Genomic DNA, 23,664 nt, shown 5'->3' with positions numbered 1-23,664 from the left:
ATATTTTTTTTAGCCAGTAAGACTCCGGGCGTCTTTCTGTATCTGTCACGTCGGGTGTAGAAATCCAGATTCTACTATGAGGTACTGGCAAGTTCTCAGAAGGTGTTTCTGGAAAATCACTGTCAGGTATTTGTGGGGGAGAGGCTGCTGACGATTCAGCTGCCGTCAGCCTTCTCAGGGAAGAGCACCGTGGCAGTTCGCTGGCTGTGTGAAGCCCCAGGAGTGCTTTGCACCCTGGCCCTTAATGTGACACTGATTCAGGAGCCTCAGTTACAGTGGCAAGACCTCCGCTTGGTTAACGTTCTTTGCAAAGAATAGTTGGTTTCGTTTCTAGTTTTCATCTGAGTTTGGGTGGAGATCAAGACTGCTTTAGATATTATTTTACTAGCAATTTAGCGGGACTGTATAAATAACTGCCTGGTGAAGAAGGAGGGGGTGGCAAGTCAAGCAGAGAGAAGCATGAGGCTTTGGCCGTCCCTGTAAGCGGCCTGATTCTGGTCATGTATAATTACCTGCACCATCTGGTGTCAGGACCAATTCATTAAGCACAGCACGGTCTCTGTGGGGGACCCTCAGTTGTGGTTGATTGAATTAAATTGGGAATTAGTCGTATTGGATGGAGAAGGAAATGGCAACCCACTCCAGTATTCTTGCCTGGAGAATTCCACGGACAGAGGAGCCTTGCGGGCTACAGTCCATGGGGTTGCAAAGAGTCGGATGCAACTGAGCAACTAAGCACAGCATAAAGTCAGACACAAGTGAGCGATTAACACACAGTCATATTGGAAAGGCCAAGTTCGTTTTTTTTAAAACAGCTTTCTTGAAATATAAATTTAATACTGCACAAAACTATTTAAAGTACATAATTCAATGACTTTTTATATTGTAGTATTAGCTTTTGAAAGAATATGGTAAAAATGTTTATAACAAATTGTCATTTAAACTATTTAAACTTTTAAAAATTAAAATATTTTTAATATGCATAACATAGAGTTTGGGCTTCCCTGGTGGCTCAGATGGTCAAGAATCTGCCTGCAATGCAGGAGACCTGGATCTGATTCCTGGGTTGGGAAGATCCTCTAGAGGAGGGCATGGCAACCCGCTCCAGTATTCTTGCCTGGAGAATCCCCTCAGACAGAGGAGCCCGGTGGGCTGCATCCACGGGATCTCAAAGAGTCAGATGTGACTGAGAGACTAAGCACGGCACAGCATAAAATGTGTCATCTTAATCATCATTAAGTGTACCGTTCCCTGAAGTTCAGGGTCATAAAGTCCATCCACGTTGTTGTGGAACCATTGCAACCAGAACTCTTCATCTTACAAAGCTGAATCTTCAGGCCCAGTCTCGCCTCCCCCGCACCCTGTCCCTGGAGACCACTGTTTTGCTTTCTGTCTCTGTGAATCTGAATACTTTTAAGTGCCCCCACATAAGCAGAAGCACACAGTATCTGTCTTTTTGTGTGTGTCTGGCTCATGTCACTGAGTGTCATGTCTTCAGGTCTGTCCATGTGGTAGCAGGTACCAGAATTCCCTTCCTGTATGAGACTGAATAATCTGTTGTATGTATGGGCCACATGTTGTTTTTATCCATTCATTTGTCAATGGACATCTGAGTTCTCCTTTTTGGCTAATGTGAATAATCCTTCTGTTAACATTGGTGTACAAATACCTGTTGATATCCTGAAGGGCCAATTTCTGATTTGCAGGTCCCTACAACTTGGTAGCTTAAAAAGAATTTGACTTAAGTTCTGAGAGAATTTCTTTTGCTGTGCATTGTCAGAGGATATTCCAAGTGCTTATTTTCTAAATGATTTAATGGCACATTTGGTTGAGGAAATCCTGGTTGTCTCTATGACCTCCTCTTAAGTCTTAATGATGCTTTCCTGTTTCAGTGGAAAGTGATGAGGGATAGTTGCTCTAACAGCTCTTTTGAGGTTCACAAATTTCTTCAACAGAGGTAGAGGCAGGGCTCTTGTTAGAAAGGATAATGTCTAGTAATTCATGTGTGGTCAGTAACCTGCACAGAAATCGATTGTCGTAGCAGGGATAAGATGGACATGTAGACATCTTCTCGTTTTGGGGAAGGGAACAATGCAAACCCGAATATTAAACACAACCCCTTAGGCATACATTAAAACCCTATTTAGGGACTTCCCCAATGGTCCAGTGGCTAAGACTCCCCTGCTCCCAATGCAGGGGGCCTGGGTTCGATTCCTGGTCAGGGAACTATATACCCCATGCTTCAGTTAAAAAAAAAAAAAGATCTTGCATGCCACAACTAAGACCTGGTGCAGCTAAATAAAGAAATGAAATAAATACAAAAAACAGAAACCATACTTAATTCATTTCTCAAAATATGCATAAAGAAATATTTTCTTATATTGGTGTATTTGATATATAGAAATTGGGTAAAAATATTAAAAGTAAATTTTCTATTTTACTAAATTTATCTGTGTACACCTGTTTGTAATTGACTAAAACATGTCAAACATATTGAGCCTTTTCTAGTTTCCTTGTAAAACTTTCTTCCTTGTGTTAAGTGAAGAGAAAAGCTCCTCTAGTGATTTTATCCGACGCCATGGAGACCACACGTCCTGAATTTCAAAGTCATGCCCCGCTTACGTGCTTTTTTCCATTTTGTTTTGTTGCCTTGAAAACTGGGGTTGTCATATTGGTTCCTCAGCCTCTCCCATCCATGCCTGTGAGGGGACTTTGGGAGGAAAAGCGCATCGTAGTTCAGTCTGATAATCTGATGATGTCTTCATGGCTTTTTCTTCTCTGTTGTCCAACCACCTTTCTTTAACAAACTCATTTCATTTATCAGGAAACATTTATTGAGCTCTCGTTACGTTTGAAGCCTGGGCTAGGCATGAGGAGGGAAGGAATAACAGAAGGCAAATCCTTGCAATCAGCGAGCTGACGTCTGGGGAATATCAGCGGTGGCATTTTATGCTCTCTCAGCATCCGTTATTATCAAAAGGGAAAATGTCATAGGCCAAGGGCTGCTTTTCCAGAATGCATCCATGAGAAAATTCTCACAATCTCATCTTCCATGAGAGGCTTGTCTGTGAATTTAAGTCTTCAATTAAATGCGAGTTGTTCTTTAGAAACATTTTTTTCTTGAGATTTAATTCATTCAGACTCTGTTCATCCTCTTGTAGTAGAGAAGGTGTCACAGCTGGCGGCCTCATAAGTGCTATGAACAGCCCTCCTGGACAGGCCAGATGTGGCTTTGGGTCAGTCAAGTCCAGAACTAGGACTTGAGCAGTTTCACTGGAGAAAAGTGCATTTGTGACCTCAGAGCTGACCTGGGAGTGACCCTGCCGAGTTCCAGCCCCACCCCCAGGAATACCTGTCCGCTTGTGGGGTCACCCTCGTCCTGGGAGCTCAGCTGTTGAAAGTGCAAAGTGTCTGAAAGGATGGACTGGTTTCTCCCGTGGTTCCCACTCTTGTCTTTAAAAGCTTCGCTGTTTGAAAGGAAAGAGGCCCAGAGTCTCTTCTATAAACCATAGTTTCTTTCTTTGTTGTCTTCTCAGGAGGCTTTTCTCTTTTCTTAGACTCACAGCCTCCTTTGGAGGATGAGGTTGGGTGTCTGAAGTTACCTAGTGGGATGAATGCAGATCAGACCTACTGTATAATCTACATACATTTCTGTGTAAGCTCCCAGTGTGGCTGTGGGGCCGTGTCCCATATTTCTCTAGAAAGAAAAAGAAATATTTGGACAAGCCAGCTGCAGATCTTCTCCAAGAGTTTGTTACGTCAGAGTGGTTAAAAAAGGAAGGTCTTCCAAGCAGGTGCATGTTTATTCGTGGTCAGCCTTGGTTTAGTTCTGGGTCTTCCTAACATAATAAAAACAGAGCATTCTTCATTCAGAGTTATCAGGAAGCTCTAGGCTTTTTAAAAAACTATAGTTGATTTACAATATCATATTACTTTTCGGTATACAGCATAGTTATTCAATATATTATAGATTATACTCCTTTTAATGTTATTACAGAATAACTGCTGTATTTCCCTGTGCTATACAATATATCTTTGTTGCTCATCTCTTTTATAAAGCTCTATAGTTTTTTCTTTTCACTATTTGAGAAGAAAATTAAAATCTTACGTTCTTATTTTGAACATCTGAATTTTCATGTTTGTTGTGTATGTCAGTGATAAAAATTAGTGATGATTTTTTCCCATTATCTTTTAAAGTGTAAATTTAAAAAGTAGTGGAGTTGAGTCCTATTAAATTATATTTTTCTTAAGACTGAATTAGAGAAATAAAGTCCTAGTCTTCTTGGTGGAGGCCCACAGTCCAGCTGTATGCTCTGCCTTATTTTGTTGCCTCTGGCAAGGAGCAGAATTATTATTTGGGTTCTGTCTAAATCTGTAGTTTGACATTCATGTCCTTGTGGTCACCAAACCCTTCTTTTTCCATAAACTAAAGGGCAGCAAACAACCTGTAAAAAGTTACAGTTGTGTCTTCATCATGAAAACCCCATTAATTAGCATCATGGGATTATTAGGTTGGCTGGACTTGACAATGGCGGTGTATTTTCCCCTTTAGAGAAATGAACCAATAAAATCTTTACTTAGTAAGGGCTCGTATTTTGTTTTAAGCCTTTGGGAGGATTCCCCCAAAACATCCACGAGTTTGGTGATTTGCCAAATGCCCAAGGGCTCACAGCATGAGCACCTGACCACACTTAGCCCGGGAGCCGGTTACAGTGACTGGGAGAGGGTCGTGGGGGCTTCTGTGCTGTCCATGAAAGATAGCCAGGCTCTGCCTCCCAGACAGCAAACACTGCAGCTGCCTGCAGAGCCTTCTGCCCAGAGAAGCCCGCTGCAGTCTGAGTTTGGGGTTTCATTGTGAGAATGGTCAGGAAGGCCTTCTCCGCCGAGCAACCGCACTGAAATTCCAGCCTCCCGGAAAGCAAGCAGATGTTCACCATAAATCACATTGTTTGTGCAAACAGCCTGGACACCAAACCACCTTATCAGTTAGGAGACGCTTCCCACTGGTATAGGGAGCCTTGTACAGTCTCGGATTCCCGGACACCAGCCAAGGGCCAACTGTTCAGGCAGGCCTGCTGTGTGAGCACTTCCCCTCACTGGCCTGCATTTCATTCTTGTAAATGGTCTGCAGCAATACACCAAGCTCTGCGAGACAGCAGTGGGCAAAGCCATGTGATCGTTCCTCTGAACTGTCATCGGGATCAGACTTGGCCTTTGATAGAGGTACCTGGAGCCAAAGATGAGAAAGTGCGAGGGTTTTCTGTGTAATCGACTTCTATTTTTAGAAGTCTCGTGAGCCTAATATTTTGAAATTGCAGTTCGGTCTCCATCAGGGTTCTGTTTTGCAGATGCAGGCTTCTGAAGTGCTCGGGGTTGGGCGTCAGTACAGTTTAAATCGGTTTTATTGCTGGTAGTTTTATCTCCGTATTCCTGAAGGATCACACCTGTGGGTGAATATTCTAGGAATAGCTCTTACCTCTCTGATACTTTGTTATTGAAGCTTGCGGGCTAAATTTCTCAGGACATAGAATTGGAATGTAAGGAAGAGCTTCACAAAGTGCTTACCGTGTCGCTTTTATAAATTAATCCAGTAGCTTTAGAGCCAGTTAGGCAATTAAGAAAACTTAGAAATGTTTTCTTCTTTTTTAATTCTAAAAACTCAAGTGAATGTCAAGGTTTTAGGTAGGTAAAGAAATAAAAATGATGGAGTGATGAAGAAATGGGGGGCAGGACACTGCCCGTTGCCTTCCTGTGAAAAGACGTGGAGGTGTGCTTTGCTCCTGCGCACGGATTCCCTTTACTCCGTTAGTATAGTTTCACTGGGTGTCACTCAGACCGAGGACTTGAGAAGAGGGACTGCAGCCAGCGCTTGTGAGGAAGGGATGAAGCATCCTTCTTCCTGGGGGCATCCTCAGCAGTCACCCGCCAGCCTGGGGCCTGAGTGAGCGAGTGAAAGTCACTTAGTCGTGTCCGACTCTTTGTGACCCCATGGAATAGTCCATGGAATTCTCCAGGCCAGAATACTGGAGTGGGTAGCTGTTCCCTTCTCCTGGGGGTCTTCCCAATCCAGGGATTGAACCCAGGTCTCCTGCACTGCAGGCAGATTCTTTACCATCTAAGCCAATAGAGAAGCCCAAGAATACTGGAGTGGGTAGCCTGTCCCTTTTCCAGAGAAATCTTCCCAGCTGAGGGGTCGAACTGGGGTCTCCTGCATTGCAGGTGGATTCTTTACCAGCTGAGCCACCAGGGAAGCCTGGGGCCTAAGAGTCAACAATCTCTTTGCCATGAACACTGTTTCCATCTTCTGTAAAATGGGCGGTCTTCGCTTCTTGCTGTGGCTGAAGTGACCCAGCCCTGGTTGGGCTGACAGTGTTTTCTTTGTAGGAAATATCAATGGTCTTCCTTTGGCTTAACCGGTCTTCGCTTGTGGCTCAGCTGGTAAAGAATCCGCCTGCAATGTGGGAGACCTGGGTTCCATCCCTGGGTTGGGAAGATTCCCTGGAGAAGGGAGAGGCTACCCACTCCAGTATTCTGGCCTGGAGAATTTCATGGACTGTATAGTCTATGGGGTCATAAAGAGTTGGATACGACCGAGTGACTTTCACTTTCACTTTGAGAGGCTTTGGTGAATGATTACACTGTGTGTGTGTGTCTGTGCGTGTGTGTGTCTGTCTCTGTGTGTGTCTATGTGTGTGTTTATCTGTGTGTGTATGTATGTGTATATATTTCTGCATGTGTGTGTCCATGTGTGTCTCTCTGTGTGTGTCTGTATCTGTGTGTGTGTGTGGGTCCTTCTGCCTTGTTTCTTCTTTCTTGCACATTTAAAATCCTTGTTGAAATCAAGTGACTCACAGAAGGGTGCCCTCAGTTCTTTGGCCTTTAAATACTCACTTTCCTGCCTTCCACCCAAAACTGGACAATCTCCTTGGATAGGAAACATTTTCCGTGATAAATCTACCCATGCCAGAGTTGTTCTTCTGGTCTTGTCTCCACTCCAGCATTTGCTGATAACTGAAGACCTTTACTGTCAAGTGTTGTGGGATTCCTGTGCAAACTGCCAAGAGTGGTATTTGACAGGAACACGAAAGGACCTCATCTATCCAGACACTCACTGTAGGGGCTGGGGACATGGAAACATTCAGGAATTATTTTTACTTTCTACTACAAAAATACATTTTTTATGAAGATAATATGGAAAGCCTGTAAGAGCTAAACTAAAAACAGAGAAAATTCTTTATCACCCTTCATGTGGCTCAGTGGTGAAGAATCCACCTGCCAATGCAGGAGACACAGGAGATGTGGGTTTGATCCCTGGGTTGGGAATATCCCCTGGAGAAGGAAATGGCAACTCACTCTAGTACTCTTGCTGGGAGAATGGCATGGATGGCGGAGCCTGGAGGGCTACAGTCCATGGGGTTGCAAAGAGAGGGACTGAGCATGGCCCCATACATCCAGACAAGATACACGATTGTCCCATGTCTGCTGCTACAGGCCTGATTGAGGGCGGAGGCAGCTGTGAATTGGACAGAGCTGTTTCTTTCAAGGACCTGCAGTATGAGGACGGGGTGGGGTGGACAGGCCACCACAGGTCAAGGTGAGGGGGACTGGATCAAGTGACCATATGGGATGGTGTTTAACGGGGGATCTCACAAAGGTGCCTGGAGGCCTAAGCTGATGCTGACGGATGCACGGGAATGATTCACACAGAGGGGCTGGAGCGAGAGGAAATCCTTCACAGGCAGAGGGAGCAGGACGGACGGAGCTGTCCAGGCAAGGAGAAAGCGTGAGGAATCATGATGTAAGTCTGTGTGGCTGCAGCATCGCATCCAGAAGTGAGGGCTGAGAGGTGAGGTCTCCAGTGGAATGGTTCAAGCAGAGTTGGGTACAAGGCTGGGGCAGGAGTGAGCTTGAGACGCTGGAGATGACAGAGGCGGTCAGTATGGGGCCTCGGGGAGCCAAGAGCACAAGGCGGGAAGACCTGCCCTAGAGCCCTGATCCCAGTAGACAGAGAGGGCTGTAAACCCTGCCCTTCCCACTGACCTCACGGCCACCTCCAGCCTGCCCAGCCTGAAGGACAGCTCGGGTTTTTCTCCAAGCCTGTCCTGCTTCCCGTCCCCATCAGCCTAGGAAATTAAACTGAAACTGCTAGGTGGCGTCTCGGGACGGGGTGGCTTTGAGGCCCTCCAGTCCTTTATGGCTCAGAGCAGAAAGAATTCAGTGAGAGGCAAAGTAATAAATAAGGAATGATTTATCAGAACAGGACACTTGGGAGGCTTCCAAGAGGGTGATGCCCATAGAACATAGTGGGCTACAGTTTTATAATCAGAGGGAAAGTGGGGATGGGGAGAAGACCACCTTCTTCCTCATTCTTGAGTAGATATCACGCTTCCATCATCAGTTCCTCCTCCATGTTGGGTAGGGGAGTTTTGTCCCTATACGGTCAAGCCAGGATTGTCATGACACTATGGAAAAATCATTTCATATCTCAGTACAGTGAGGGTGTTTCACTCTGAAATGTCACCTTTCCATTAATTATTGTGTTTTATGTGTACAGACTTCCCTTGTAGCTTAGTTGGTAAACCATCTGCCTGCAATGCAGGAGACCAGAGTTCGATCCCTGGGTCTGGAAGATCCCCTGGAGAAGGAAATGGCAACCCACTCCAGTATTCTTGCCTGGAGAATCCCATGGGCAGAGGAGCCTGGCGGGCTACAGTCCATGGGGTCGCAAGAGTTGGACACGATTTAGCGACTAAACCACCACGACCACCATGTGTACAGAGAGTGTGCGCTGGGCTCTCATCAACCTACTGAGCTCACTGGGCAAGATGTGGGTCTTATGCCACCATGGTTTTATCGTTTGGGGGCATGTCTTGTGCTTCTGATCCACGGTTTTGCTGCTCAGCAAGCCTGCTTGGTTTTGTGCTTAAGCAAACCTGCTTTCTTGAGTGATCATTAACTTACAGGGGTCTCCCATACTTTTTTCTATTTACAGTCCCCTCCTGTGACTAACTCCCTGGAGGAGGTAATGGCAACCCACTGCAGTATTCTTGGCCTGGAGAATCGCATTGACAGAGGAGCCTGGCAGGCTACAGTCCATAGCGTCGCAAAGAGTCGGACATGACTAAAGCTACTTAGCAAGCACTCACTGGGATTAACTATATAATCACCTACTTTGTCCCTTTACTCTGTTCCTATCAAAACCATCCAGTGGCTCCCACGGATCCGTAAGACTTCCTCCCTCCCATGTTCCCATCCAGCTGTCCAGTCTTCCAGTCCTGTGTCCAGCGGAGAGCTCAGGTTCCTTCCCTCTGCCCTGCTTGTTCCCTCATCCTCATCCACACCACCGTTATCTCATGATTAGATCACTGCCTTGACCTCTTGGTTGATTTCCCACCTTGAAAAATGTCTGTTCATGTCTTTTGGCCCATTTCCTACTTGGACTATTTGTGTTTCTCACTCTTGAGTCTTGAGAGTTCTTTGTATATTCTAGATACTAGTCCTTTGTTGGATATGTGTTTTGCCTATATTTCCCCACTCTGTAGCTTATCTATTCATCCTCTTGACAAAGTCTTGTGCAGAGCAAAAGTTTTAAATTTTGATGCCATCCAGTTTGTTCATTTTTGCTTTTATGCATCATGCATTTCACCTGTTTCTTTTTCTAAAAATGCTATAGTTTAATGAAGTGAAGTGAAGTGAAGTGAAAGTTGCTCAGCCATGTCCAACTCTTTGCAACCCCATGGAATGTACAGTCCATGGAATTCTCCAGGCCAGAATACTGGAGTGGATAGCCTTTCCCTTCTCCAGCAGATCTTCCCAACCCAGGGATGGAACCCAGGTCTCCCACATTGCAAGTGGATTCTTTACCATCTGAGCCAAAAGGGAAGCTGTGTGATACCTTTTGAGCTAATTTTTGGTCAGTGTGTTTTGGGGAAGGTGGGCTACGGATGGTCAATTGCTGTGGCACCTTTGTTGAGAGGACTGTGTGTCCTGCACTGAATTACTTTTGCACCTTCATTAGACCCCCTTGCCACATTAACTGAGTCTGTTTCAAGTTCTCTATCTTGTTTCATTGGTTTGTGTGTCTGTCCCTGTGCCAGTATCATACAGTCTTGATTACTGTAGTCGTGTAATAATTCTTGAAATGGGTAGACTGAGTCCTCTCATTTTATTTTTTACATTATTTTAGCTATTTTTGTTCCTTTGTGGCCTTATATAGTTAGAATAATCTTATATGTATGTATAAAACAATTCTGCTGAAATTTTTTTTACGGGAGTTGCAATAAATCTGTGTATCAGTTTGGGGAGAATCGGTATCTCTCATATGTTGAGTCTTTGAATCCGTGTATATGTTTTCCAGTCCTTGCATCCATTTACTTAGCTCTTTGAATTCTTTTATTAGTGTTTTGTAGTTTTCAGCATATAGGTTGTATATACATTTTATTAGATTTATACCTAAGTATTTCAGTTCTTTGAATGATTGTAAATGCTATTGTATTTTAAGTGTGTGTCCACTTGTTCATGAATACAATTGATTTTTGTATTTTCTAGAGATGACAATCATGTCATTTGCAAATATGGACAATTTTATTTCTTCACTTCTAGTGAAGTCTGTCTGCCTTTTCTTGACTGTTGTACCAGCTAGAGTTTCCAGTACTAGAGTCAGTCAAATTATGAAGGTGGACATCCATGCTTTGTTTCCAGTTTAGTATTTCACCATTAATACAATATTAGTTTCTGTAGATATTCTTTATCATGTTGATGAAGTTCCCTCTATTCTTAGTTTTCTGAGAGTGTTTTTTTTTAAATCATGAATGGGTGTTGAATTTTGTTTTTTTCATGAGGTTTTTTCATGAGGTGGTATAATTTCTGTTCTGTAGCCTGTTAATATGATGTATTACATTAGCTTAAATGAATGGATTCAATCTGCTATTTTGCAGTTGGAATCATGTTTAGTTTCTAAATTTCCAGACATTGAACTGGAGTATTATGTTTCCCTCAGTTACAAAAAACAAAACCTCACTTTTCAGTTGTTAATCTGGGGATATTAATCCTTGTTTAAATGATTGCAAATGTTTAAAATGTTAATGCTATTAATGGACATTCAGTTGAACCAGTGATTTTGAGGTTGAATGTATATTTTTCTAAGCCTTCTAATCAGGAGAGTTTAGTTGCTGAATCACCCATTTCAAAAAGGTCTGTTTTCAGTTAATCATCAACTTCTATCCCAGTTTTTACTGCTGTCATGGGAACAGAAGTTGTAAATTACTGAGTTATCTTGGACCCTTGAGATTGGAAACGTTTAAGGAGCAGTTTAGATGTCGAATCCTTCTTTGAGGTGCTGGGAAAGCATCCTGAAATATTTTTGCAAGCCCTTAGCTGGAAGACTTCACTAATTTTTCCATAAAATTAAACATAGGAGAGAATGCTTCTTTTCTTATTTATAGTATGATCTAATTTACTCATGGATAACAGGCACAGGACTTATAATTTAGAAACAGGCCTGACATTTTTTAATATACAGAGACACCTGTCTCTTTTCACATTCTTTCCCTCACCACATATGGCTTTGAGCCTTTGCTGTTCTCCTTTATAAGCCCTTTGTAACATGAGAGTTTCGAGTTATATTTTATTGGGGGCAAAATGAAGACTATAGTTTGGGAGATAGCTCCTTAGCTATCTCTGAGAAACTGCTCCAAAGAGGTAGGGGTGGAATCAGTATATATGTGATTTTGATGAAGAGGGAATACATGAAATCAAGCAAATATTTTTTGCAGATTTCTGCTAGTCGTGAGAAACAGTCATCACCATAAGGATTTCAGTGCTTTTCTAGATAGGAGGAGATACAAGAATTGAACTCATAAAATCAGCTCCTGAGAATATCTATCTGAAGACCTATCCTGCCAGTTTTCCCAGCGCACAGAGTGCCTCATTCCTGCTCTCCACCCTGAACTCCTTCAGGGGGTGTCGAAGGTCAGCAGCTGCAGCATGTGATCTAATCCTTGTAGAGGTACATGGCAAGGGCCAATTTGTAGCTGACAGCTCCTCTGCAAGCTTGCGGCCCTCACTTGTTTTAACCAGCATCTTGTAGCTAAGTCACCCCAGACATATTTTAGCAGCTTTCTGTGATCAGAAACTTCTTCTAGGAAGAAATATTGTGAAGTGCAGTGGATAGACACAAAATATATTGTCATAATCACCAAAACTGTTTGGATTGCCAACTCTCCACTTGACTCGAGGAGGAAAAAATATTGTTGCATGCTGGATTTGTCCTAATCAACAGCCTATTACTACTATTTGATGTCTTTAGTCATTTTTTATGCCTCTAAAAATTAAACTGTCATTCCCTATGAGAGAGTTTGGTCACTTGGGGCTTTTCCATTTCTGATTCAGTTTTCTATTCCTTCTGCCGTGAGTTGTGCCAAGAAATGATTCTTTTTGGATTTCATTTAATCTTCCCGGCCCCTGGTGTAGCAGCCTCTGCGGGGTCGTGATCCATGTTTTTCTCCTGCTCACAGTCTACCATCTGCAGCCACTCAGTTGGCTGGCATTTGATTTCCCTGCAGTTCTTTCCTTTGTTATGTAACGGCTGTCCTGCAGCTGAACATCGCACCCAACTCTGAGCTTGATAATATCAAGTATGGTTTTTTTCAGACTTTATTCTAATTTTCACACCTCACTGAATAGGATTTATTCCCATATTAAACTTACGTTAATTCAGACCTTTTTGGAAAAGAAGGGGGACTTTCAGTGGCTCAGTGGTAAAGAATCTGCCTGCAGTGCAGGAGACACAGGAGATGCAGGTTTGATCCCTGTGTCGGGAAGATCCCCTGGAGGAGGAAATGGCAACCCACTCCAGTAATCTTGCCTGGAGAATCTCATGGACAGAGGAGCCTGGCGGGCTACAGTCCATGGGGTGGTGAAGAGTCAGACACGACCGAATCGACTTAGCAGCAGCAGCAGGCTTTGTTGAGAGGGAAGAAAAAGAAGGAAACAACCCAGTAACAAAAAAGGATTCATGCTTTCTTAGAAGCCCAAGCTGACAGCCTCAGTGTAGAATTTGCAGTAAACCAGAGTGTTGACCTGGGACGTGCCATCGAACTGTTTTCCTGGGAATGAAAAGGAGAACTCGGGCATCAGCAGGAAGCAGAGAGGTTCCAAAGGGCTGGCTGTTCCACTCCCTCCAAGAGAAGGGCAGGGGCGGCTGGAAACCTTGAGTCACCGCTTTCTGGAGGGGTGCACGCAGCATGTTCAGGGGTGCAGGGGTGCAGGAGCTGAGTTGGCTGCAGCCAGTCCACAGAACAGAGGGATTCTGAGGTCTGCTCCCTGCAGACGAGGCCCTCAGAGCAGACTGAATTTAGTTGCAAAAGACAGAGTTCTTTTTCTTCCCAAGAAGTTACTGTTGATAAAGTTTCACCTTGGCTTCACTTGGGCTTCCCTGAGAGCCCAGTTGGTAAAGAATCCGCCTACAATGCAGGAGACCCTGGTTTGATTCCTGGGTCAGGAAGATCCGCTGAAGAAAGGATAGGCTACCCACTCCAGTATTCTTGGGCTTCTCTTGTGGCTTAGCTGGTAAAGACTCCATCTGCAATGCAGGAGACCTGGGTTCGATCCCTGGGTTGGGAAGATCTCCTGGAGAAAGGAAAGGCTACCCACTCCAGTATTCTGGCCTGGAGAATTCCATGGTTTGTGTAGTCCATGGGGCTACAAAGAGTTGGACACGACTGAGTGACTTTCACTTGGCTACACTCTCAGGAGGTGAGATGTTCAGGCCTGTAGCCAGAAAACCTGGGGAGGCTGGATTTTGGTTGATACTAAGGATTCTCTTTTCACCCTTCCTGCTTTTGATCATCCTATCTTGATGTTTTTTAGCAGTTATATGTAAGCTTTGTTTTCCGTATATCTTAATTTTTTCCCCTCAGATTCCATATTCCTTGAAGAAAAGGATCTTTAAAAAATTCTTCTGTACTCCTATTGCAAGGAGCATTCTCAATATATTTTTTACTTTGTTTTGTGTAGATGTGAATGAATATTCTGGCAGGCTGGGTCATTATTTTACATTCATCTAGAAAGCTTGTGATTTGGGGATTTAAATTTTTCCCTCTCTCAAATAAAAATAATAGTCTGATCCGTTAGTAGCATGTCATAGGGATTAAATAATCTTGTCTGTGATGAGTGTCCCTGGAATTAATCAAACTGGTCACCGTCTTGTTTTTGTTGAATGGGAACAGCAGCTTCACCGAGTGACCGCTGGCAGGGGTTCTTAGAGCCCAGAGTGCAGCCCAAGTTCTGGGTTTGACCTTGAGCCCCGCCGACCTCTGTGGTGAAGGAGCTGCTGTGGGGAGAGGCAGAGGTGTGGCTGCAGCATCCGTCATCCTGGAGGGGATGTGGGGTGCTCCGGGTAGGCCCCCCCGAGGGAAACCCTGTGCTGAAAAGAACTCTGTGGCTTGTTCTGGGAGGCTCTTCTTGGCACCAGCCCCGTTCTCATTAGAGTGTCTGTGTGGTGAGGGCTGAAGTCCTGACACTTTGTGGACAGTTGCTTTTCTCTGCTTGGTTTTTGGGCTTCCCTTGTGGCTCAGCTGGTAAAGATTCCACCTGCAATGTGGGAGACCTGGGTTCGGTCCCTGGGTTGGGAAGATCCCCTGGAGAAGGGAAAGGCTACCCACTCTTTGGAAGCAAGAGTTTAGCCTCTGAATTACAATAACTTCTATTTTTGTTCAGTCGCTCAGTCGTGTCCGACTCCTTGCGACCCCATAGGCTGCAGCACGCCAGGCCTCCCTGTCCCTCACCAACTCCCGGAGCTTGCTCAAACTCATGTCCATCGAGGCAGTGATGCCATCCAACCATCTCATCGTCTGTTGTCCCCTTCTCCCACCTTCAATCTTTCCCAGCATCAGGGTCTTTTCCAATGAGTCAGCTCTTCGCATCAGGTGGCCAAAGTATTGGAGCTTCAGCTTCAGCATCAGTAACATCTATATATCGTGGTTACAATTTTCAAGTATAGAAACTGAACTATAAATACAAAGTCTGTTACTTACCTATGTTAATGAAGGAAAGAGTTGCAGTACAGTCTTTCTGTGCCCTCCTGTTTGCGATATTTACTAGTCAATAGTGGGGAAGGAGCATGTGTGGTGATGATCAATTGAATGTTACTCAGAAGCCAGATCCTAGGGTCAGAGGAAGCCGCAGGAGGCAGAGGGTGTTTTTTACTTGGCTCCCACCCTCCAGCCGCTTGTCTTGAGTGGAAGTCCACAGATCTCATCTGCCACGTGACGTCACGGACTGCCTCTGTCACGCACCTTTTCAGCTCCCTTCTCCTTTGCAGCTAAATTAGAACACATTTTCTCTCCTCATTGTCTCTATCTCCTTCCTGCTCTGTAATCCGCTCTAACCCACCTTTCACACTCATCAACCTACTAGGCGAACTTTTGCTGAACAACCGTGACCTCCTTTTTTTAGTTCTTTTAGCTTGACAGCTCAGCAGCAGCTGACATTATTTTGCATCCTTCTTCTTAAAAGTATATTGTTAAAAATTTCAGACTTAAATATTTTATTAAGCATATGACAGCCCCAGTATACTCACCACCTACTTTGCGTGCGTGCAGGCGTGCTAAGTCGCTTCAGTCGTGTCTGACTCTGTGGGACCCCATGGACTGTAGCTCACCAAGCTCCTCTGTCCATGGACTTCTCCAGGCAAGAATATTGGAGTGGGTTGCCATTTCCTCCTCCAGGGGATCATCCCAACCCAGAACTCGAACCCTGGTCACCTCCGTCTCCTGCATTGACAGGTGGGTTCTTTACTGCTGGTGCCACCTGGGAAGCTCCAATGCCTACTTTAAGAAACAGCATCTTGACAATATTGACTCTTGATTCCATATAGGCTTCCCAGGCTCTCTACTTTGAGGGGTAACTGCTGTCCTGACTGGGTATCTATGGCGCCCTAGGGCTCAGCTTATTCATCTTCCTCACCTAAGTTCCATCAGTTTTCTCCAGACACAGACAGGAAGGCATCCTTGGTCATTCTGTGTCTTTTTTTTTAAATTAATTTGTCTATTGTAATTGGAGGCTAATTGCTTTACAGTATTGGGGTGGTTTTTGCCATGCAGTGACGTGAATCAGCCATGCGTGTACATGTGTCCCCTCGTCCCGAACCCCCTCCCACCCCCACCCCCATGCCATCCTGCTGGTTGTCCCAGTGCACTGGCTTCGAGTGCCCTGCTTCGGGTCATTCTCTGTCTTCTGTTGCAATGAAGACATGCTGGGGAGACGCCAGGCTGTGTCAGTAAGAGGCTGTCAGAACCTCGTCTGTGGATTTGGGTTTCGGTTGGATGACCTGCAGGCGGGTCTGAGGGGGGCGGGGGAGGTTGGTCCAGATCCGATGCTGTCGGAAAGCGGAGGTTGTTCCTCTGATGAGGCACCTCAGTAAATCTTACCTGTTGGGGTGGTAGCTCAAGCGAGGAACTGGGAAAGAAGTAGCCATCCGTCATTTTGGCCAAGAAAGGGGGTGTTTGGTATTTCGTGGGTGACTCTGTTTTTGTCTGTGATTAGACAGAATTAGGAAGTGGCCTTATTTTTTTCTAATCCTGATCTCAGTGCCACCTTGTGGGCGACTGGTATTCTTGAGATGGTTTACGTCCAGAACGAGCGTACATGGCCTTGCTGGGGGCCCGGGGCCCGGGGTGGGGGGCAGCTTCTTAATGTCAGGAGTTGCTTTCTTTTTTCTTTTTCTCGGTTCTGAACAAGCAGAGAAACGGTATTCAGGCAGATGGAGACTGCGAGATCAACTGTGTTACAAGGTTAGTTTGCAGGACATGGTTTCTGTCTTACGTGGCAGAAATGGCTGGCCCGATACTGAACCTCGAACAGGCAGACCCCCACCGACTCGTGGATGGCAGGGGAGGTAGGAGGGGCCCGGGTCCCAGGCTCCGATGGTAACGGAGCCCCTTCACAGCTCCTGCGCAGACTGCGGTCCGTCTCCTGGCCGCCCTGTGCTGGGGCTCCCATCCTGGCACGGGGACCAGGTTTCCTTGCTGTTCTGCTCTCTCCCCATGTTATCCTCTTCATCCTCAGGGTGTGATGACGTCTGTATACTGATGGCCTAGACGCTGTGCCGTCTCTGGGCTAGACTTCCTCTTATTCGCCATCGCCCCCTGAAAGTTTCCGAGTCAGTCCACCTTAACTCGTCCAGGCCACATTCATACTCCCCTCTCTAAGCTCCCCCTTCCCAGGTTCTGCTCAGGGGCCCGCTCGCACGGCCCCACGCCCGCTCCAGACAGCCCAGCAGCCCGCACAGCCCATGGGCAGTGTTACTTCCCGCCCCCAGCCCTGCCGTGGGGCTGTTTCCGCCGAAACACTCTTTCATCCTTTCTCTGCCTTGCCAAGCACCCCCCTTAGAGCCCTGGCTCAGGCGTCACTTCAGGCAGAAAGCCTTTTCTGAGCCTTCCAGGCCGGGCTGGCCGCCTCTGTCAGTGTCCGTCCGTTCTTGCCTTGCTTCTCTAGCCCAGCAAAAAGCTCACGGGTTGGCCTCCTGCGGGAACTCTAGCTTATTCATCTTTATGTCTTGAGATGTGTCTGTCCATCTATACTTCGTACTTAACGTATGTGCACTTACGCTTATTTCTAAGTGCAGACACGTACATCCAGGTCTGTGTGATACAGGTAGCTGATGTCTTGAACTTGGCTTGCCGTACGTAATTCGTTATTCATTAGGTTCAGTACATGCTTGTTAAACAGCTTGTTGTCTAAAGATTCCGTTAGCATCTTGTCCAGTCCTGGAATGACCAGAGCTTTGCTAATTTTAGTATGAGAAGAGTGAGCCAAGTATTTTTTATCTGGGTGTACTTTACTCAGGATATAATTTAGAAAAGTAGGATCTAGATTGACGTTTGTCAAGTACACAGTTTCCCCCCCATTAAATTGCAGGATATTTTTGAGAATGCTGTATTTTCATTTCTAATTGACATTTCTATAATCTAATTGACATATCTAATTGGGTGATGACTCCTGAGAGTGTAAGTAATCTCTTTATCAGTCAGATAAGCATTTTTCTTCTTATCTATATATCTTACATGAATCTAAAAGTTCAAAGTTAAGGGTCGGTAAACAGTGACTCTTCTACCCTCCGAGTTAAGAGAGTGCAAGCTTCTGGGTAGAACCCAGGCTCCAGCCCCTAATCCCGTGTTCTCGTCTCTTGACCCGGTTGGATCTCACGGGCGGGGGTTGGGGGTGGGATTGGACAGGGGGCAGCTCTATGGGACTGGACAGCAGTCCCTCCACAGGCAGCAGAGAGGAGCTGCCACAGCCTCCCCCATCACCGGGGTCTGACCGGGCAACTCAGGTTGTGGGCTGGCAGCTCTGGATTCGTGGGACTCAGCCGTGTGTCCTGGGCCGGCCGCTCGGGGTTGGCAGCTTGTCCCCAGTCATCGACTATGACCTCCTGAGCAAGGTCTCTGGTAGTCTGGGCTCACCTGTTGACCCAAACCACACACGGAGCCGTCTCTCCAGCTGTCTGTCTGTCTGTCTCTAGGGGAGGGGAGGCCTCTCTGAGCTCACCTGGTGCCAGGTGAGGGATGGGCAATGTTGGGGTGGGGGTGGGGCAGGATGAGAGAGGAGCTGGGAGCCAGAGGTGGGTGCCAGTGATCTGAGAACAGACTTGGCCTTGAACTTCCTGTGGAAACCAAAATTTGTTTCCCTCTATTATCACCTCCTAATGCGTCGTTCTCCAGCATTATTCCTTTGACATTTCTGCAAGTTCTTTGTGTCAGTCACAATGAAGATAAAAGCAGCGATGATCCCACCCATTGTGAGTGTTTCAGTTTGTACCCTGCAAAGCATCTCCACATTTGTTTAAAGAAAACTGACATTATTTTTTCATGAGCTCTGCAGCTGGGATTGTGTGCCCTTGAGGGAGACCTTGACCTTGAAAATGAATGAGATGAAGAATAGGAAGCTTCTGTGCTGAAGTGGGCAAGGGGGCGGGGTGGGGCTCCCTTGTTTGAATTACTAGAGAGAAACAACAGTAAATTATATGTGCTGCTAAGGCCTGAAGGTGTGGTCTGGTTTGTGCTTTGCCCTGTTTCTGGATTCCCTGGTGCTGCCCAGGGCCAGGTGGGGGTGGGATGGCCCCGCCTTTCATTCTTTTCAGCATCTTTCATCTGACTCTGAAGCTGAGGTTGTGGAATGTTTGACAGAGGTGCCCTTCGTTTTGTTATGTTTTTGCTTATGTCAGTCCTATCCGGGAGCCAGAAACTTGGAAATAAATATCAGCCAAAGGTAGGCAAGCAAGCCACACGTTCAGCTCTGTAGCTCAGGAAGCTCCTTAAAAATCTCACCTCATTATAGGCTTTTAATAGAGATGAAGCAACACTCATTAAAAGTGGAGCTGCCTCAGACTCACTTCTCCACGGGATAATTGCCTTTGAATCAATCTTGAGACCCATTAGCTTGGTTTCAAGAAAAAAAAAAAATTCAACTTTTTTTTTTTTTCTATGTGGAAGGAGCTAATGTTAAAAAAAAAATACACACTGCTATATTTAAAATGGATAGCCAACAAGGACCTACTGTCTAGCACGTGAAACTCTGCTCACTATTATGTGGCAGCCTGGATGGGAGGGGAGTTTGGGGGCGAATGGGTACACGTATATGTATGTACGGCTGAGTCCCTTTGCTGTTCACCTGAAACTAGCACGACATTGTTAATTGTCTATACTCCAGTGTAAAATAAGAAGTTTAAAAATAAATAGGGACTGTGACAAGGTCATGGAGTTTTCACCTTGTCTGGAGCACGTGAAAGAAAGAGGTTTGAACACCCAGAGGCACGCTCAGAGACACAGTCCAGGAAGGGGAGGGTAAATCATGAGTTTGGGATGAACGTATACACTGCTGTGTATAGGAAATAGATAATTGACAAGAACCTGCTCTATCGCACAGGGAACTCTATTCAATATCTTGTGATAACCTGTGATGGAAAAGTATCTGAAAAAAAAAATCTAGAAAAAACTAGGCACTGTCAATGGTGTATCTTTGGAATTCTTTATCTTTTCCCCATTTAAAAACTAAGACAATGGGCATTACTAGTGGAGCTGGAGTGGGAGTGGAAAACCTTAACTAAGTCTGCAGGTCGCGGAGGGGTTCTCAGCTGTGCCACGTGGAATCGTCCTCTGCAGGAACCGCGTGGTATCCCTTGTCGCTACTAAAGATGACTGACCGCATCCCCTGGCAGCCGTTGGGGGCCTCAGCCCACCCCTCCTCTGACCCTGTGGTCGTCCGAACGGTCTCACTCGATACACACTCAATGACTGGGTGAACCAAGTTCATGTTAATCGTAACCTTGTTGCTGAATTTCAGGAGCTATTTTCTGTCCCCTTGTTACTGTGGAGGAAATGGTTGTCATGAGGGTCCCATGTGCCACCTTCTGGTGGGACCAGGTGGGTGGGTGGGATAGTCTCAGAGCCCCACATGCGTAATCAGAAGGTTTTATTGTTGTTTAAAAATTTTTTTTTTAAACAGGAATAGCTCTAGTACCAGCAGCTAGAACTAGAATGCTGCTGTATCAAATCATGTCTTTTCAAGCTACTGGAAAATTGCCTTTCAGAAATTCCTTAGGAGGATCAGAGATTTCTTTCGAACGGTACCAGCTGGCCTTTGACCAGGGACCTGGTGGGTGCCACTTTGGTTGAGCTGTGCCTGTGGTCCAGGTGGACAGTCTGCTGGTCAGGCAGTCTGCTTCCTGCTTAGCCGGGAGGTATACTCCCCAGTACCCGAGTGATGTCCAGGAAGTGTGCAGGCCCCCCCGTGCTGTCCTGATGTTGGGGTGCCATGCTGAGTCTTCACATGCGATGGCTTTTAAAAGCCCCCTGAGAACCTGCCCGGGGTCCCCACCTCTCTGTTTAAATGCAGTTCGGGGAAAACTTTGCAGATACACGACAATTTTCTTCTCTTTTAAAAAATAAACCAGACTTTGGGGGATGACAAGGATGTGAGGGAGCTACTTTGATTTACAGTGTGGGCTTCCCTGGTGGCTCAGATGGTAAAGAATCTGCCTGCAATGCTGGAGATGCAGGTTCGATCCCTGGGCCGGGAAGATCCCTTGGAGAAGGGAATGGCAACCTACTCCAGGATTCTTGCCTGGAGAATCCCATGGACAGAGGAGCCTGGCGGGCTACAGTCCATGGGTCACAAAGAGTCAGACACAACTGAGTGACTGACACTTTCGCACACTTGAGGGTGCAGGATAGAGGCGGGGAACGGGCGTCCCGAGTCCAGGGTTCTGCTTCTGACAGTGCTTTATGCTGGCCCCGTCACTTTGTCTAAACAGCAGCTGTTTCTTCCAGGCTAACCTTAATGGTTGGTGAAACGATGGCTGTGCCAGACTGACCGCCCCCAACCCCACGGCCCCCACCTCAGCAGCCGGGCATGTCCAGAACGAGACCCCTGTTTCTGCTGGATCTCCCCATAGCCTGTCCTTTCCCAGAGCTCCACCCGCCACCCTCCTCCTCCGTGGACGCTCTCTCTCCCGTGCCAGGCCGGTCTCCAGTCCAGGTCCTGGAGATGGTACCCGACAGATCTTTCTAGAACTCCCCTCCCCCACACTGAGTGCTGCTGCCTCCACTTGCCTTACCCCACCCCCGCAGAGGTGTGCTGACCTCCGGCCCATCTGCCCAATGCTGATCGCCTTGTTCCAGGGCCTCTCAGCATGGCCCGTTTGCTGAGATTCAGTTCAGATCACAGGACTCCTGTTTAAGAAAGGTAGCCGGCTGGCTGACCATTGCCTGTAGGCTGCAGTGCAGATGCCCTGTGGCGACAGGAGGCCTGTCTCCGCACAGACCCCTGTTATGACTCCGTAGACCAGGTGGCTCAAACAGCACGTGTTTACTTCTCACAGCTCTGGAAGCCGAAAGTCTGAGGTCAGGGTGCTAGCCTGGCCAGCTCCTTCTCTTCGGGTCCCCTGATGCACCAGCCTTGCTCCCTGGCCAACTTCTGTGCTTTCCCTCTACAGTGCCCATGCCTCTGTTAAAAGCGCGTAGTAAAGGGTAGAGAAGGGCTCCCCAGGTGGCTCAGTGGTAAAGAATCCGCCTGCCAGTGCAGGAGACATGGGTTGGATCCCTGGGTCAGGAAGATCTCCAGACACAGTACTCACTCCAGTATTCTTGCCTGGAAAATCCCATGGACCGAGAAACCTGGCGGGCTGCAGTCCATGGGGTCACAAAAGAGCTGGACACGACTTAATGACAACAGCAGCAGCAAGTGGTAGAGAAGCCACAGGGCCCAGTGATGGAGAGACAGACAGCAGGGCTGTGCTGCTTGGGCTGGAAACCCATTTCTACCCTTTCGTTGCTGGGTGACCTGAGCCAGTGACTAACCTCTGCCTCTATGACCTTACCTGCAAAATGGGTATGATGTTAATAGAACTTACCTCATCGGAGACATCAGAGAAGCAGGAAGAAGATGCAAGTAGAGTGCAGTCCTAGACAGGAAGGTCTCCAGGAGGGGCAGGGGATATTTTAAGAATGAAGCAGAAGGATGTTAGTGGAATATTGAGAAGTATTAAACTGAAAAAGAAACTTGGATTAAATAAGCACCCTGTGTCATTTATGTCGTGTAGAAATAGGATAGTTTTCATTGCTGGTAACTTTCTTTCTAGAAGTGATATCTGCAAATGCTTTTAGCTAGTCCCCTAGTGATCAGTTGGCCCCCTCAGTGGAAATAGTGGAGGCAAGAGAGGCTTGGTGTCCGGGTACAAGCCAAGGGACGGCAAGGGATACCAGTGGAGGGGCTTGTGGTGTGGTGGGCCGCAGCTGGACTTTAAATATGGTCTGTGATCAACCCTAGGTTTTATTTTTGTGAAAATAACGCTACATCTTTCATTTATACGATATTGGACTAATAGTATATTTTTCGGCATTGCTGGTTCTTTCTACACTCGTACGGCCCTGCTGACCTGGCTCCATGGGATTCCTAAAGCCTGTGCAGCCCTTGCTGTCTCAGTCCTGTTCGGTAATGACCGCTTTCTGGAAGCACGCCCGTTTGTGTGCTGATGCCTCCTTGTCGGTGGGAGAGGAAACGGAGACCCAGGCAGAGTCAGGTGGTCATTTTGTCTTGACTCAGGACAGGGGTTTACTCCTTAACCCTCTCGCTTCAAACCAGCCAGCAGAACGCGTTGCTGGACTCCACAGGGTGGGTCCCAGCACTTGATTCAGGATGTGTCCAGGGGTTGCCCCTTTGGGGCCGTGGCAGGGTTGGGGAGCTGCTGTGCTCACCTGCTTCTTTCCGGAGACCTGGGGCAGCCACACTCAACACATCACATGGCTGATGCCCGGGGAATGAGTGCCACCCGGGGAGGGGGCGGCTCACTTGGCCACAGGCTGACCACGAGGCGAGAGGAAAGCCGTGGGTCGCTACTGACGTGGGGTCTCCCCCAGGGGAGCCCAGGGTGGGGAGGGGAGAGGCCCCGTGCACCCCTCCCCGTTCACACCTCCAGATCCAAGCCCTGCTGTCTCGCACTCTCCGCGGCTGTTGATCCTCCTTGGAGAGCTTTCCCTGGCGCACGTGTTCTCCGCCTGCCTGCGCTTCCCTGTGGCCCTGCTCCTGGGCGTCGCCGTGGTCTGGTTCTATAAGTGTGGTCGCTCTGTCTGTGCTCTGGGGTGTTGTGCTGATGGGTGTTGACAC

The 23,664-nt window shown here is 46.8% G+C and overlaps 1 protein-coding gene across 11 annotated transcripts in view; it reads left to right on the top strand.

The window, feature by feature from the left end:
• CSGALNACT1 (chondroitin sulfate N-acetylgalactosaminyltransferase 1) overlaps positions 1-23,664 on the top strand; it is a 323,001-nt gene that overhangs the window by 210,306 nt on the left and 89,031 nt on the right. The window lies entirely within an intron of this gene.

Source organism: Giraffa tippelskirchi, chromosome 8 (assembly GCF_054371585.1).
Source record: "Giraffa tippelskirchi isolate mGirTip1 chromosome 8, T2T-mGirTip1v1.2.pri, whole genome shotgun sequence".
In the NCBI taxonomy this organism is placed as follows: domain Eukaryota; kingdom Metazoa; phylum Chordata; class Mammalia; order Artiodactyla; family Giraffidae; genus Giraffa; species Giraffa tippelskirchi.
Note: the sequence above shows the minus strand (reverse complement) of the source record. Positions and strands in the feature narration are given on the sequence as shown.